At 37.9% G+C, this 12,803-nt stretch overlaps 2 long non-coding RNA genes across 13 annotated transcripts in view; one reads left to right on the top strand and one right to left on the bottom strand.

The window, feature by feature from the left end:
* Nucleotides 1–4,556: 4,556 nt before the first annotated feature.
* LOC147543645 (uncharacterized) lies at nt 4,557–10,909 on the bottom strand. Of its 12 annotated transcripts, none has more exons than XR_015239686.1 (4): nt 9,887–10,909; nt 6,909–9,715; nt 5,807–6,776; nt 4,557–5,694 (listed from the first exon to the last, which is right to left on the bottom strand). It is a non-coding gene; the product is annotated as an uncharacterized LOC147543645 (long non-coding RNA). The 12 variants fall into 12 exon arrangements; XR_015239687.1 differs by having other exon boundaries at nt 4,557–6,776; nt 6,909–6,988; nt 7,088–9,715; XR_015239688.1 differs by having other exon boundaries at nt 4,557–6,776; nt 9,887–9,989; nt 10,316–10,909.
* LOC147543643 (uncharacterized) overlaps nt 7,574–12,803 on the top strand; it is a 35,055-nt gene continuing 29,825 nt past the window's right edge. Inside the window, exon 1 of the long non-coding RNA XR_015239694.1 lies at nt 7,574–7,816. This is a non-coding gene — a long non-coding RNA (uncharacterized LOC147543643). The remainder of the gene's footprint in view (nt 7,817–12,803) is intronic.

Below are 12,803 nucleotides of genomic sequence, written 5' to 3'. Positions count from 1 at the left end.
CTGGGTTGTTTTTCTTAATGTATTTATGCTACAATGATTTGTAGAGTGGACTATTCACATTTTGATTTTGATGCCTTCATTTTAGGATTAGATCTCCCTTGGCCATTCATTAGCATCTCATCTTATTTGGTCTAATTTGTTTTTCTTTTGTGTTAAACTGGGTTGTTTTTCTTAATGTATTTATGTTACAATGATTTGTAGAGTGGACTATTCACATTTTGGTTTTGATGCCTTCATTTTAGGATTAGATCTCCCTTGGCCATTCATTAGCATCTCATCTTATTTGGTCTAATTTATTTTTGTTGATTTTGCTCATTACATGTAGCTCTTAGGAAATTGTCTTGATGTATTTATGTTGAATAATAATTGTTGATTTGGTTCAAAAAAATTGTCTCATACTTTTACTCTTAAAATAGCTTTGATTCCTTTGTCTGTAGTTAGATATTTAATGTTGGCCGTTAATTTGGGGAAATAAGAATATCATCCGGGGTGAAAATTTGTAAACGGAAGATGTGAAATTTAGAAGATTATCCGGGAAACAAATTTTAAGGGGAAATAAAATATATTTTCTTCTTCTTCTTCTTCAATTCAGACCACCATCACCGTCACTATTTTCTTTTTTTTTTTCTGCCTCCTTCTCTCTAACCTCTCTCCCTCTATTTCATGTTGCTCGCTCTCTATTTCTTTCCTTCTTTCTCCCCCTCTCACTATCTTCTCACTCTCTCCAGCTCTCTTGCCCTCTCACAGTCCATCTCTCTCTATCTCACTGTTTATCTTTCTCTCTCTCTTGCCTACACAGAGATACTTGATACAACCCTACCTGAAGAAAAATCCTAGTTCTTCCCCTTGTGTGTACGGTTATTTGTCACTAATGTTGATTGTTCTTGATGATCTTACCAGGGAGGTATTATACTGGGTCCTTCATTTATGACCATATCCAAAACTTCTCAAAGACTTTGTATCCTTTGAAGCTTAGTAGCACTTGAAACAATTGCTATTCTGGGAACCATTTTTTACCACTTTCTAATTGCACTGCAAAGGGATCCATAAATGATCTTGGAGACTGGAAAAAGGCATGCCTTTTGCATTCTATGTTGATCTGATTGCTCCCTTAGTTGAAGTTGGGTCGATATACATAAGAAAGATACAGGGATTAGTAGTGGCATTAAAATGTAGCCTTTATAAGAAGAAAGAACTTTATCTCTGTCTAGTTTTCAAGATACAATGAGAGAGAAAGAGGCAGTGAGAGGGAGAAAAAGCGATAAGAGAGTGAGGGGGACACGGGGAGAGAAAGAAAGAGAGAGAGAGAGAGAAAGATGCAAATAATGATGGTTGTTGTCGGATTTGGTGATTGTAAAAAGAAAGATGAGTGAGAAAGATTTGAAAAAAAAAAAGTAAGGTCGCCGACAATGGCAGTTTACCGGCGACCCTTGCCGGTATGGAGAAGAAATGGTGAACAAAATTATTCCCCATAAGTTCTATAACAATTAAAAAATGAGTTAATTCCTATTTGACCCCCTACTTTGTGACCAACTTCCTTTATGGCCCCCTATTTTCTGTAATTTCAAATTTGACCCCCTATTTTCATGTAAATGCCATAACTACCCCCTCCCATTAGTATATTTTCAAAATAAATTTAATTAGTAAATATCTCTCTCCACCTCACATCCCTCTCCACCACACATATCTCTTCCCCTCACCTCTTTCTTCTCCGAAGAAGGTCGCCGGCCGAAAATTTTAAATTTATTTTAAAAATATATTAATGGGAGGGGTAGTTATGACATTTACATTAAAATAGGGGACCAAATTTGAATTTACTGAAAACAGGGGGCCATAAAGGAAGCTGCTCACAAAGTAGGGAGCCAAATAGGAATTAACTCTTAGAAATATATTGTTAACTAAAGTTGACCAGTTTTTCATAAAGTCTTTAGACTCCAGATAATTTTCTTATTTTCCCAAATCAGAGGCCTTAATGTTTGATTGTTTTTATAGGAGAACGATAGAATTATGAACGTAACGTGATTAAAATTAGGTTTTTGAGTTACATATAACATCCTCGCCCTAAATATATTGTGTTTTTCTCTTTGTTGTAATATTCATTTGGTTCGATGGGTTGTAATTATTTGATCATATGTGAGCATTTCTCCAAAACACATCCAAATTTACTTATAAGCGTCCAATCTTATTTCTGTCTCACGTCAATGATCACCAACCAAATTACGTCAATCTTTTGGGTTGAAGAAGGCCAACAGTCCATGTTGCTAGGCCTAGTTGAGATAGTAAACAATATGTTTAAGGGCAATCACACGAACTCAATGCATTGCTTTGCAATGACCCAAGAGACTTCCTAGTAGATTAGTGATATAGTCTTTGGATTTGAGAGAGCAAGGAGTAAAATAAGTTTATATTATATCTCATGAGAATTCTTCTTTAGTTTTCAATGTGAGATTAAAATCCTAAAAAGAACACAAATAACTTCTAAATTTAAGTCCACATTGCCTTTTTAGAATTAAGAAAGGTGTTTGGAGAATTTATAAATGGAGAGTAAGAAGTGAGTTTTTTCTAGGGTCAGCGCTTTGGGGAAAGCAAAATAGTTTCCGGGGTGTGAAGACTTGGTCAAAAATTAGTCAATTTTATTCGACAATTTTATTTTGGGGAAAGCAAAATAGCTTCTCCACCTTACCTCACTCTCTCTCCACCTCACCCCTCTCTCCCTCCACCTCACCTCTCTGTCTTCTCCAACAGGTCGCCGGCCGACGATCATGAAAAAAAAAAATCACTCTCTCTCTAGAAACTCCGGCGAAGGGGTTTCCCTTCGCCGGAGTTCCGGTCTGTTGAAGAACAGACCGGAACTGGTCTGCTGAAGAACAGATACGAGCAGGTATGTTGAAGAACAGACCAAATATGATCTGTTCTTCAACAGACCGGAACTCCGGCGAAGGGAAACCCCTTCGCCGGAGTTTCTAGAGAGAGAGAGAGTGAAAAAAAAAATTTTCATAGTCGCCAGTAAAATTTTCCGGTCGGCGACCTGTCGGAGAAGACAGAGAGGTGAGGTGGAAGGAGAGAGAGGTGAGGTGGAGAGAGAGAGAGAGAAAGGTGAGGTGGAGAGAGAGTGAGGTGAGGTAGAGGTTTTTTTATTTCCCCTTAAAATTTATTCCCGCGGAAAATATCTAAAATTCTACATATTACCCCGAAAAATATTTAGCTTTCCCCAAAATTTATTTCCCCGGAAGATTTCTAAAAGTCATGACCTTACCCGCTACCCGCTCGTCCATACCCGAATTACCCGAATATTTGATTCATTATTTCGCCAGTTTCGAAATTCCCATCTCTCATTAACGTGTCTTCCGCAAGTCCGTCTGAAAATGCAGTTTGACAAGCTCAATTTCATGTATTTAACAACCACAGCTGTAGTCTAACACCACAAACTTTTCATTATTCTCTCTCGGAAAATTGAACTAAAAAGGAAAGAGATGAACAGACCTCAGAAAATTGAACTAAAAAGGTAAAAGGAAAACCTTAGATTCCTTATAAGATGAAGGCCAACACCACAAACTTCTCAAGATGTACTAGTGATTCAAGAACTGTGTTCCACATTCTCTTTCAAAGGTTATTTTGCATATCTCTGCCCCACAATTACCAATGATTCAGAAAACTGTGATTTTTGGACAAACAGAACACTTACCATTCTATTCTTCTCTCATAATAAATAGACACGAAAATAATAACTGGCACACCCTTCAAGACGCATAGGTTGAGAGAGATGCAACCTTCAATCTTGATGAAAAAGACTACTAAATTGCTTTACTGATTCCCCTTCCACCAAACTAACTACTACAGCGCAACAGAAAGAGCATTCCGACTGCTCCTTCCAAGCGGGTAGTTCATCACACCTGTGTTAACCACCTAAAATCTGCTTATCAAAACTCTGAAAAGACCAATCTAAATCAGCAGAGTCATGATAGAAATAGATGTAAAGTTGCAACCATTCTAATGAGAGAAAACAAAGGAGTGGGTGAGAAGTGAAACATTGAACCACAAAACATTCAAGCAAGCACTCATTTTGGGTAATTTGAGCTACAAAAACAAGATCAAAACCGTTCTCCCCACTTCACTGTACCCGCTTCACTACAGGTACTAAGTCACCTAAAAATTCTAGAGAGAAAATTAAGATGCACACAACATAAACAAAAGAATTCAACCCCCACTGCAGAGACCACTAAGCGACATCCTAAGGTTACAAATTAGAGACTTTTAAGCAAAATATTATAACATATAATTGAACCAAATAAAGCAAAACTAGACTCAACAGATAATCCTAAACAAACTCTACCCTGAATCATCTCCCCTCCTCCTTTCTCCAGGCTTGGGACCGGCAATTACAAGTACAAAACTTGACATTGGCGGAGTTAAAAATGGTTGTCAGAGAGGTAGTACCAAATGCCTTGGCGGTGCCAAGCCCAGGTGGTGGCACCACCACGACGTTCAATCCCACTCCTAACTCAGACATAACACAATGCATACACATCTGAAATAAAGTCTCGTGCAAACAAATATCCAACCAAAAAGATTTTCACTTACAGTTTGAAGTAGCCAATGATAGAACAAACTAATTTTTCTACGCAGAAAAGAAGCACAAGTGAAGCATACATAGATAAATAAGAAAAGATAATAATCTAACTAGATAGCTAGAACATCAGACACACAAGCACTTCGTGATACGAACAAAAATGACCGTAAAGTCTTCCAATACAATAGCATCACCGTTCATCTACGCAAGAACCATTTAACAGCAACATGTCACTGAATAAGATGAGATGAAACCAAACAATCGAACCTGAGCACAACCTACTATCCCGCCAAAACTGGATTTGCAACATCCCTGCAGATATCTATCACATAAGAAATCCACTAAATTTGGACCATTGGACAGCATATAACTTCGAAACGGGAACAGAAGAAGAAAGTAACAGATCCTTATTCTCCTGGAACCAATAGAATAACGTAACATAAACAATCACAGGAGACTTAAAAACAAGAAGAGAAATCCATTTCTTTTCCTTCCCCTCGGGACATACACCAAATATAGATTGTGGTTGGCCAAATTGTGCACCCTGAAAGTAGAAGGGATCGAATGTTTCATGCTGCAAACAGATATGTTGCACAAAAGAACAAGATACTAATTCGAAGAAAAATTGATACTAATTGACAAATAAGCCATGATGTTTCCTGAATCAAGATACGACCAGTTACAGAATATCCACAAAAAGGAAAAATAGTTTTGAAGGAATTTCAGTGTTACTCTTTCCACGTCAGGAGATTATCCAATTTTTAGTAACTAACACTCCATAAGGATGCCCCTGTAATGAAGTGAAGGAATCCCACTTTATCAACATTTGAACTAGATAAAAACCAACACAAAAAATGTCACTCTAAGTAATCAGCTTGAAATAGAAAACCCCCTTTAAGAACCAAGACTTCTGCACATATAACGAAGCACTGTAAAACAACCAACCAAGATGAACCAAGTCCAAGACATGTAAACAAAAGAAACCCAAGAACTACAACACAAGAATTATAGAGATATATCCAAACGGAACTTATGAAGAAAACCCCCTTCATCAAAATGAAAGTTGAAACAGATGCCCCTTCTGAAAACGCCAAATTAACTTCTCCCCGTAAACCTCAGTTGTCCTAAGTAACAATTAACAGGAGGGTTAGGAGGGATTAATAAAATGTTTTTTTCAAGTTTCTCAATTTACGCTAGCTAGAAACTGCAAGAACACAAAAGAAATTAAAGTTGTACGGTTTGGCTGTTCCTCCCAAAAGCATGAGGCAAGACAGGAATCAAATCTTTGAATTCCTGGAAAGTATTTGGATAGGCAGTTAAGTTATGAACACCCTCATGAAAGGAGAACTTCATACAACATAATCAGAAAAACCCCCTTCAGAGTTAACTAGTGCTTCTCGTTGGATTCTTCGAAGACGAAAACTTGAGGAGCATCACATGATCTGGCATGTGTTATTTTAACTTTTCAAACGACAAAAATGACACGAGCATCTTCAGATAACCCCCTTGGCCCCTTCACATGGCTAACTTGACAAAGTTGGCCACCATCCACCTAGCAAACAAATATACTCAAACGAAAACTAGTAACTATTCGAGACACTCTAAAGTGATGGAATTAGATTGCTTTGTTACGCTTCGCCTTGACAACATTAACATGGAAGAGGGTCTCTCCCACCAAAAGATCCCTGACAAAAATAATTTTGTGTTCCAAATCAAGATCAACTCGGTCAAGAAAAAGAAACTGAACGAAGAAAATTCAATAAGATAACCAAATTAAGGAAAACAAAATAACCCAGTCCTTCAATAGAACACCACTAGGACACGAGAATACTCGAGTATTGCAGGTCCCTGAAAAAGAATTAAATAGATTCACCAATTCTATATTTGCATAACTAACACCTTTCACAACCAAAAAATAAGGAGAAGATTCCATTGGAACACTAGAAGATAGGAAAACCCCCTCAATTCTTAAAACAAAGTGATGCCTCCCAGAGCAAATTCAATTCTCACATCCCTGAGAAAATATGAATATTGCAGGCTTCAATAATTCCTCCAAGAATAAAAATCAAACAAGCAAGTCAAAAGGCAGAAAACCCCCTCAAATGTTATAACAGAAGGAACTTTAGAACCCAAGTGGAACTCGACAAGAATACCCATTCCACGAACACACGTTAACGTTTCCTCAAGACACCAGTCATCCTTGAAACTAACAAATAACACAAAGGAAGACCTTACATGTTAGGGAATAGAAAGATAGAGCGAGATTCTAGAACGTGATATGATAGAAAGTAGAAACTGAAAAGGATTAAATTTTTTAGGCAAATCCAAGATGGACTACCGGCACAATAATCTCTTCAAGCAAAATGCCTCCACTGGATGCACGTTGTTCTACGAACCAACTAATAGCAGAAAACAAGGCTGCACATGTTAAGGAATGAAAAGATTTAGCAGGACTTTTAAGATATGGCACACTAGAAAACAAAAAGAAGTTTCAGTGGTACTGTTTGGCCAAGGTACATGAGAAGAACAGGTTCATCTAATCTATATGGACATCGCACATTCCTGAAACGTTTTACGTAGATCAAATGTTATTAAACCAAATGAGTAAAGCTTCAGAGAGAAGGATAAAGAACGATATTGTGGACTCAATGTAAAATAAGAAAACCCCCTTGAAGGGCGAGCAAAGTCATGCCTCCATGGAGCAAGTCCAATTTAAGACCCCTATGAAATCAAACAACAAGCTTCAATTATAATTCCATAATAAGGATAAAGAACGACATTGTGGACTCTACGTAAAATAAGAAAACCCCCTTGACGGCAAGTCATGCCTCCTTGGAGCAAGTCCAATTTGAGACCCCTGGGAAATCAAACCAAGTCTTCTGCACATGTACCAAACCACTGTAAAACAACCAACCAAGATGAACTAAGTCCAAGACATGTAACCAAAAGAAACCCAATAACTACAACACAAGAATTTGAGAGGTATATCCAAATGGAACTTGGGCAGAGCACCCCCTTTATCAAACTGATACTTGAAACAGATGCCCCTTCTGCAAACAACGAATTAACTTCTCCCCGTAAACTGCTGTTGTCCTAAAGTAACAATTAACAGGAGGGTTCAGGTAACAGGTTAGGGATTGATAAAATATATTTTTTCAAGTTTCTCAACTAAAAGCTAGCTAGAACTGTAAGAAAACAAAAGAAATTGAAGTTGTACTGTTTGATTGTTCCTCCCAAAAGCATGAGGCAGGACGGGAATCAAATCCTTGAACCCCTGGAAAGTATTTGGATAGGCAGTTAGTTATGAACACCCTCATGAAAGGAGAACTTCTTACAACATAAATCAGAAAAATCCCCTTCAGAGGAAACTAACGCATCTCGTTGGATTCGTCAGAGATGCAAATCCTTGAGGAGCATCACATGATCTAGCATGTGTTATTTTAACTTCTCAAATAACGACAAAAATGACACAAACATCTTCAGATAACCCCCTTGGCCCCTTCACATGGCTAACTTGACAAAGTTGACCACCATCCTCCTAGCAAACAAATATGCTCAAATGAGAACTTATAACTATTCGAGGCACTCTAAACGAAAGGAATTAAAATGCTTTGTTACGCTTCGCCTTGACGACATTAACCATAAAGAGGACTCTCCCAGCACAAGGATCCCTGAGAAAAATAAATTTGTGTTCCAATAGAAAATCAACTCGGTGAAGAAAAAGAAACTAAAAGAAGAAATTTAATCAGATAACCAAGTTCAAGAAAACAAAAAAACCAGTCTTCCAATATAACACCACTAGGACGCAAAAGAATACTTCTAGCGTATTGCAGGTTCCTGAAAAAGAATTAAATAGATATTTACTAGTTTTATGTTTGCATAACTAACACAAATCATAAACCAAATGTAAGGAGAAGATTTCAATGGAACAACAGAAGATAGGAAAACCCCCTCAATTCACAAAACAAAGTGATGCCTCCAAGAGCAAATTCAATTCCCACATCCCTAAAAGAAAATGAACTTTGCATACTTCAATAATGCCTCCTCTAAGGATAAAAATCAAAGAATAAGGTGAAACTCGACAAGAATATCCCTTCCAAGAACACACTAACTTATCCTCAGAACGCCAGTCATCCTTGAAACTAACAAATAACACAAAGGAAGACTCCACATATTAGAGAATAGAAAGATAGAGCGAGACTTTAGAATGTGATATGCTACAAGAGTAGAAACTCAAAATTTTGTGGAATGACAGATAAACCATAGATGAAGTAGAATTTTGTGGAATCCATGTAAACTAGGTAAACCCTTTGGATGAACACCAAATGACATCTCGGTCCATTTGAATCCCTGACAAAATCAAAAGAATTTTGCATGCTGCAATTATTGTTCCTTTAACTAGGATAAAAATCAAGTAAGCAAGTCAGAAGATAAAAAAACCCCTTCCAAGATAAAAAATCAATTATTGGGACTCTCGACGCAATAATCGCTTCCAGCAAAATGCCTCCACTGGATGCCTGGTGTTCTAGAAACCAACTAATTGAAGAAGCTAAGGCTGCACGTGTTAAGAAATGAAAAGATTTAGCAGGATTTTTAAAATATGGCACACTAAAAACCAAAAAGAAGTTCTAATGGTACTATTTTGGCCGAGGTACATGAGAAGAACAGGTTCAACTAATCTACATGGACATGGCACATTCCTTGGCGGCGAGCAAAGTCAAGCCTCCCAGAGCAAGTCCAATTTGAGACTCCTGGGAAATCAAACAACATGGTTCATTTATGTTTCCTTAAAAAGAATAGAAGTCAAATGAGTTGAAAAAAAATTAGAACCCCCTTTCACAATGAACAACGCAACTCCAAAAATAGAAGACACTCAGTTGAAAATGTCTCTAGTAGACACTTGCCATCCTCGAAGTGGACAACCAATACTAAAGTGGAATCTGTATGTTAAACCCCACAAGAATCTTAGTGATTTGCATATTCCTGAGGAGTGCTAATGTACAAAATGTTATGGAAAAGTTAATGAATATTGCATGCTTCAATTACTATTCCCTCTAAAAAAAAATAAAGAAGTTAGAGAAGCAAGTTAAGAAAGACTCATTCGGATAGAGCACACTTAGCTCCTCATAGTTGATCCTAGTCCACCTAGCAAACAATAAAGCAAAACAAACACATAAAACTACTAAAAAAACCGCAAAGAACAAGAATGCAACTAGGTATATTAAAAGCACCGCCTTCCCCGTGTAAATACAAGAAAAGTTGGAATTGCTATTACATAGCGAACAACCCTGAGAAAGAAAGCGTAACATAAGTTACCAACTTTTCGTTGAACAAAAGATCCTCTTGAAGACAATGACTTCCCTGCAGAACATTGCAGAACTTCATATATCACATCAACAAGAAATGCGTTACCAACAACCTGGAGAGAACAACAATCTAATGAAGACATTCTCAAATGTTAACTGGTTAAAATATCACATTGGTCGATAGTAGAAGGACAACTAATAAGAAGGCAACCATCCCCAATAACACCAATTCATCACTTACAGACCCAATCAATAAACCTTACAATGACCAACATGATGTCCTAAAGTTGACACCATACGCAAACAGGCTACCCAAAGCTCCTTTCGACACCACACAGAAAGTATCAATATAAACAATATCAACGGAAGGCAATCATCTAAAGTTCTGGTGAACAATAACTGGGTAAGAGAAAATTAAATCATGTATAAGTTTCTATACCAACAACAAATTGTTCCTCTCAACACTTCATCTGACAAACGACAGCAGGTGATCGATATGAAGAACTGCGAATCCCCTGAATAGAAATCAAATCAATAAACCATAATTTGGTTAGGTCGTCACTGAACCATCTAAAGAGGATGACCCTGATGCGGATCGTATGGTGGACCATAGCACCATTGAGATCGACATCAGAATTATCAATGAATTAATGACCCCCTTGGTTATCTAATATAAACTTGAATCCCATGTGTAGTAGAATTCAATAACAATCCAAATCTCCAAATTGCATGATTATCAAATCTGCAATAACGATAAACCGATCAAGAACGTAAATCCAACCCATACTATACTACGAATGATCAAAGAACACAATTAAAAACCAAATCAAAACTTCTAGGTTATTGAGTGGAAAACCAAAAACAAGCAAACCAAATCAATCAGGCACCATCAATCAACAAAAGCTTGAAGGATCTCGAACAAGCCCTAAAACGAATACAGAAAAATAAGGATCAGGCACAATAAACCCTAACAGATGATGAGACGAGGGAGAAAGGGAAAGAGAGAACCAAAAAACAGAAATCAAAGACGATTGGGTCGAATGGCAATAAAGCCTCTATTTATAAGGTTTGTGAATTTATTTCAACGAACAGGATAAAGCGGTGTATTTCGAATCTAACGGTTCAGATGAAAAGTTTTTAATAAGGAAATTGGGAACGCGGTTTTGTTTTGTTTTTTTTTTTTGATGAAAGGCGGTTTGGTCTTTCAACAAAAAAAAAGAAAAAAAAGAAGGCGGTTTGGATGGATTTGTCTCGATAAACGACCTAATTTTGGTGGAGTGGGGGACCTGGCAATTCATTGAGTCGGATTAGGCACCTCAATTTAGGGAAATTTGCTCAATTACCGTAGTCAAAATCCACCCAAGTTTTCATGGCCACTTGGGGAAAGCAAAAGGCCAGCGCTTTTGGGAAAGCTAAATAGTTTCCGGGGTGCGAAGACCTTGTCAAAAATTGATCAATTTTGTTTGACAGTTTTATTTAGGGAAAAGCAAAATACTTCTCCACCTCAGTTCTCTCTCTCTTCACGTCACCTCACTCTCTCCACCTCACCTCTATCTTCTCCGATTAGGTCGCCGGGCGGAGAGAGAGAGAGTGAATTTTTTTTTTTTTCTTCATAGTCGCCGGCCGGAAAATTTTCCAGCCGGCGACCAAATCGGAAAAGACAAAGAGGTGAGGTGGAGAGAGAGTGAGGTGAGGTGGAGATAGAGTGAGGTGAGGTGGAGAGAGAGTGAGGTAAGGTGGAGATAGATTGAGGTGAGGTGGAGTGTTTTTTTTTTGTTTCCCCTTAAAATTTATTTTCCCGGAAAATCTCAAAAACTCTACATATTCCCTTTAAAATTTCAAACCCCGGAAACTATTTAGCTTTCCCCAAAGCGCTGGCCAAGCAAAATAGTTTTCGGGTTGTGAAGACTTGATCAAAAATTGGTCAATTTGTTTGACAATTTTATTTTATGGGGAATATTATTTATTATTTACCTCTCTCTCCCCACCCCACCTCACCTCTCTCTCTCCACCACTCTCTTTGTCTTCTATGATCAGGTCGCTGGCCGACGACTTGGAAAGATAAAAAAAAAAAGTTAATTCCTACATGGCCCCCTACTTTGTGACCAGCTTCCTTTATGGTCCCCTTTTTTTCGTAAATTCAAATATGGCCCCCTTTTTTGATGTAATTGTCCTAACTACCCTTCCTTTAAATCTTTTTTCAAAATTAAAAATAAAAATAAAATTATAATTCCACCTCATTTCCTCTCCACCACACATCTCTCTCCATGTCAACTCTCTCTCTCTCCACATCACCTCTCTCTCTCTCCAACTCACCTTCATCTTCTCCGATTGAAGTCGCCGGCCGGAGATTTTTCCGGCCGGCGACTTCAATCGGAGAAGATGAAGGTGATGTGGAGAGAGAGAGAGGTGATGTGGAGAGAGAGAGAGGTGATGTGGAGAGAGAGAGAGGTGATGTGGAGAGAGAGAGAGGTGATGTGGAGAGAGAGAGAGGTGATGTGGAGAGAGAGAGAGGTGAGTTGTAGAGAGAGATGAGGTGGAGAGAGAGAGAGAGGGGTGAGGTGGAAATAACTTTTTTTAAATGCTTTAAATTTAGAATTAAGAAGGGTAGTAATGACATTTACTTGAAAATAGGGGGTTATATTTGAATTTACAAAAAAAAGGGGGTCATAAAGGAAGCTGGTCACAAAGTAGGGGGCCATATAGGAATTAACTCTAAAAAAAATAATAATTTCTCTCTTTCTCTCTAGAAACTCCGCCGAAAGGGAGAGAGAAAGGTGAGGTTGGAAGAGAAAGGTGAGGTGGGGAGAGAGAGGTAAAAAATATTCCCCATAAAATATGTTTCCCCGAAAAATTTTCAAAATTTTGCATATTTCCTTTAAAATTTCACATCCTGGAAACTATGTAGTTTTCCCCAAAGCGCTGGC

The sequence above is a fragment of the Eschscholzia californica genome, unplaced genomic scaffold, assembly GCF_041429995.1.
Source record: "Eschscholzia californica isolate CP2 unplaced genomic scaffold, dmEscCali1.0.p SCAF_4, whole genome shotgun sequence".
NCBI lineage: Eukaryota > Viridiplantae > Streptophyta > Magnoliopsida > Ranunculales > Papaveraceae > Eschscholzia > Eschscholzia californica.
This window is presented reverse-complemented; position numbering and strand designations above follow the sequence as displayed.